This window comes from Hippopotamus amphibius, chromosome 3 (assembly GCF_030028045.1).
Source record: "Hippopotamus amphibius kiboko isolate mHipAmp2 chromosome 3, mHipAmp2.hap2, whole genome shotgun sequence".
Taxonomy (NCBI): Eukaryota; Metazoa; Chordata; class Mammalia; order Artiodactyla; family Hippopotamidae; genus Hippopotamus; species Hippopotamus amphibius.
The window spans coordinates 109,153,851-109,158,427 of NC_080188.1; the positions used below are offsets into that span (position 1 = coordinate 109,153,851).

Below are 4,577 nucleotides of genomic sequence, written 5' to 3' on the forward strand. Positions count from 1 at the left end.
TTTTAGAAACTGATCACTCAAAAAATACAAAAAGGAAACTTAAACAAACATGTCATACCTGTGTATGACATTGGGGTATTTCGAGTTAGTTCTTGTCTTATTCACTACATTTCTGAATTATGTAGTAGTAAATCAAATCTAGAAATGTGGACAATGTTGCTTTAAGAGTTTGGCAATACTGTCAATGTTCACAAGTTGTATGGAAGGGGAGAAAGTTAATTCCATTTACTGTGTTTCTTATTAAAAGTGTTTGATATATAGGACAAGAAGATGTTTAATAAAATTGATGTGAAAAAATGTCTAGATAGTGTCTATGTTTGAAATGGGTAATTGGCTTCTCGTAGAACATTAGCGTGATTGCTCAGATTTTAAATTCTACACATCCACCTAATATAACTGCAATTAAAGTGAAATAAAACAAAAAATAAAGACATATTTCACTTAATATCAAATCTTTTACTATTAGAAATATGTAGGTAATAGTTTTCTTTGTATAGTTGGATTGTTGCTGCTATAAAAACGTAATTTGAACCAAAGCAGTTTGCCATTCAGTTTATTATACTTCATGTTTCTACTTCTCACTCTGTTGCCACTATTGTAATCATTTATGGAGTGGGCACATAATGTTTCTTCCTTTCTTCCTCTATGATTGCAAGTATTTGACAAATTGAGATAATTGATAAAATATGACCAAGAATACATATACTGTGTGTTTCAATGAAAATAATTTTCTCATCTGACTCTAATCACCTGTTTATTTGACTTCTGCACTGGTGATAAAAGTATTTTCCCCCAGAATTTGGGATGGGATTTTAAGACCTATGATGGACTAAATATCTATATTGATCTAGATAAAGAGCCAGAATCCTATCTTAAGAAATGCACATTTTGTTAAAATGAATGGAAAATTATTTCACAATGATTTAGAATAGAGAATGTTGGACCACATATACATATTAACTGCAAGATATATCCCCAAAATTAGTCATAAAGACAGGGTGATTTGGTAATCTTTCACCTTGCATATTTTTTTTTCTTATTGAGATAAGGACTCAAAATATTCTCTCACTGCTCTCCTTCATGACACCCCATCTTGTTCTGCTCTCAAGCATAGGAAGTAGCCCCAAACTGAGTGGGAGTCAGAATATCTGTGCTTCAATATCCACAATGTACTACTTTCTCTTGCTAAGAAATTACTTAGATTATCTTGATCTGAGTCCCTTTTATTGAAAATTGGTGGCTTGGATATATTGAGTGATACCCAGTTTAAACTGTTTACTAAACTATCTTTAAGTCAATTTGTTTTAGATAAATTGATCTATCAATGTGATAAACTGTATACCCTCTCCTAAACAAAGAACCATCATTACCTATAATAAGGTAAGGAGGAAATTAAACAAAGAAGTATGAAACTCTATGTAGGTGCTGTTAGCTGTTGAACACTCTGGGTCTGATAGTTATCTTTGCTTTAAAAAAAAAATAGAGGTAACAAAGTATTCTAGAAATACTGAATTCATAGTACTAACAAATTGAGGGTTTTTTTGTGAAATTAGAGTTGAATAATAATTTAAAATAGAATTGGTTTCTTATAGTATTGAGCATTTCAAAATGCTGTACTAAATACCTGTTTACCATCTAAAATAATCGTAAAGAAACAAGTGCTGAATTTGTGAGTCACTGTAAATGATAGCTTCCAAGTAAATTCACTACAAAAGCTTTCTGTATTTCATAAAGTCACCTTGAGTGCCCATATGTGGTCCCTACATCTAATTAGATTGTGGTTGAAAGTATCCTGTAAGTTTTACATCCCCATCAAGTATCAGTTAACTCCTCAACACTTTATAAAATAGCTCCTGAGAGCACTGTCTATATTTTACATGCTATTTCCCTTTGTGTAAATAATGTCTCAAGATTGTACAAAGATGAAAATGTTCATCTATTCATTAATGCAACAAATAGACGCTGAGTGCTGACAATAAATCTATCTGAGAGCTACATTTTGTATCAATTTTGTCAATTTTTATTGCCTAGCTTGTCTATAAAACACATACAATTCTAGGAAAAGTTATGAAAAGTGAACAATTCAAATATGATCAGGTCATTTATTTTATCTTTCATTTATCATTTGCCATCAGAAATTTAGATTGATTCTTAAATGTATTTCTTTAGCTTATAAAATGTAAATAGAAAAAATGAATGAATTTGTTGATTATTTTTCACAGCTTCCTTCAGTTGACATTCTCTATTTTGCTAAATCATTTTCCATCCTTCTTTGCTTTTAAGGTCCCTGAAACTATATTAATTTTAAATTCCCAATTTGTATTATTTGTTCACATGGCAAGGAAGATATCTCTTTAAACAGACCAAACAATTCAACCTGATGTATTTTCAATACATTTGCATTCCTGGGGATACACTCCCAAATAAAACAGAAAATTTGTCCAGATCATCCTGCAAGAAGTTCAGTTGACCTATCCATAAGGAACATGCATTAAAAATGTGCCAATTTTAAAATTATGTCAATTAAATTTTGTTGTTATCTAAATTATATAATTAACAATAGAAAAGTATTTTCTCTATAATCAAATTAACCTTTAAATATTCTATAATCATTGATGGTAACATTGAAAATTACTTCACTTTTCCCATGATAGAATTATTACACAATAGAATTGTAAAACAAGAGGAAAAGAAGTAAATCTATGTACAAGGAATAATTAATAATGTATTTAATGGATGTGACTTTTTAGTGTATTTAATATTATTATCATGCTGCTATTTTAAAATATAGATTCATGGTTTTTCTTTTCAGATATTTAAACCATCTGTTTATAACAGAAGTCATCCTGAACTATATGGAGAGCCAGAACAATGTCTCAGAATTCATCATTTTGGGACTTCCTTATGACCAGAACATACAAACATTTTGCTTTGTGCTCTTTTTATTCTGTCATGTCACCCTGTTTGTAGGAAACCTTCTGATCCTCGTCTCCTTTCAATGCAGCCCTCCTTTTCACCAACCAATGCACTATTTCCTCAGCTACTTATCTTCCATGGACATCTGCTATACCTCCCAAATTAATTGGTGACCTGCTAATGGAAAGAAAAAACGTTTCCTATGGTAATTGCATGTTGCAGGTCTTTTCCATGCACTTCTTTGGAATGACTGAAGTCTGAATTCTCAGAGTCATGGCCTTGGATCACTCTGTTGCCATCTGCAAGCCTCTCCATCACATGCTTATCATGAACAGGACGAGGTGCCATCTCCTTGTCTTAGCTGCCTGGGCTGGTGGGGCCGTTCACTCCTTTCCTCAATTTTCTGTGATAATCCAGTTGCCTCTCTGGGGTCCTAATAAAACTGATGACTCTTTCTGTGATTTTTTTCCCTTGCTGAAAGCTGCCTGTACTACACCTACATGACTGGTGTCATCATGCTTCTGAGTTCAGGAATGGTGACCTTAATTACATTTGTGGTTTTACTTTTTTCTTGTACCATAATATCATTCACATTAAGAAATCACTCAGCTGAAGGAAGACACAAAGCCCTCTCTACTTGTGGGTCTCATGTCATTGTGATAATTTTATTTTTTGGTCTTTCAATAGTTGCCTATCTTAGACCACCCACCACTTTCCCTGAAGATAAAGTATTTGCACTATTTTACACCACCACTGCTCCTATGTTCAATCCCTTTATCTATACACTGAGGAATTCAGAAACAAAAAATGCCATGAGAAAAGTTTGGTTTCAAATATCACGGCTAAACATCTTTTTTTAAAAAAAGTTTGGGGACAGCTAACTGTGGAAGCAAAGAGCTAGAATCTCAGTTGACACATTGTTATCACTTTATGAATGGCAGAAACAGGGACTTAGTAAATACCAATGAAACACTTATTCAAGCACACAGAAAATAAGCTCAACATTTAGTTAACTTTGTGAGGTTTTGAGATGGTGTGAAGAGGGTTACATGCATAAAAGCATCTGAGATGTAACAAAGCAATGCTAAATAAGCAATGAATTTTGATGCAGAAGTGAAAATAATAATTTATTTAAAAATCAGGTTTAGTGGCAACACTGCATGATGTTTCACATGATCAAACATTCTGTTTCACAGAGTAAATCTACCATTTTAATACTGAGTTTTAATTTATGACAGGATTTTCACTTAAATGACCTCAAGCAGTATTTAGAAACAAATTACACAGTAAGAAATTTGTGTAATAGAATTTGATATAAAAGGATACTTTGGCGTTAACTCCCTTGACTTTCCATTGGGGGAAAAATAAAAAGAGAGTGAAAGCAGTTACTTAAAATGTTGCAAACATATTCACTTCTCTTCTGCCCATTGGTCAGAATTTGTTTAAATCAATAAAGGAACTTAATCATAAAATGCAAGAAACTGGTAGGAAAATCATTCGTTATTGGATTCAGTACCTTTCCTGTTAAGTGAGAAAAACATAAGCAAAAAAATAAACAAGGACTCAAACTACAATCAAAAACCACTGTGACACAAATGTTGGAAAAGAGTGGCAAATAGCAAATTATCTTTGTGACTATCATGAAGAGATGACAGCTGAGA

At 32.4% G+C, this 4,577-nt stretch overlaps 1 pseudogene; it reads left to right on the forward strand.

The window, feature by feature from the left end:
- Positions 1 to 2,855: 2,855 nt before the first annotated feature.
- On the forward strand, positions 2,856 to 3,776 carry LOC130848608 (olfactory receptor 4P4-like; annotated as a pseudogene).
- The last annotated feature ends 801 nt before the right edge of the window (positions 3,777 to 4,577 follow it).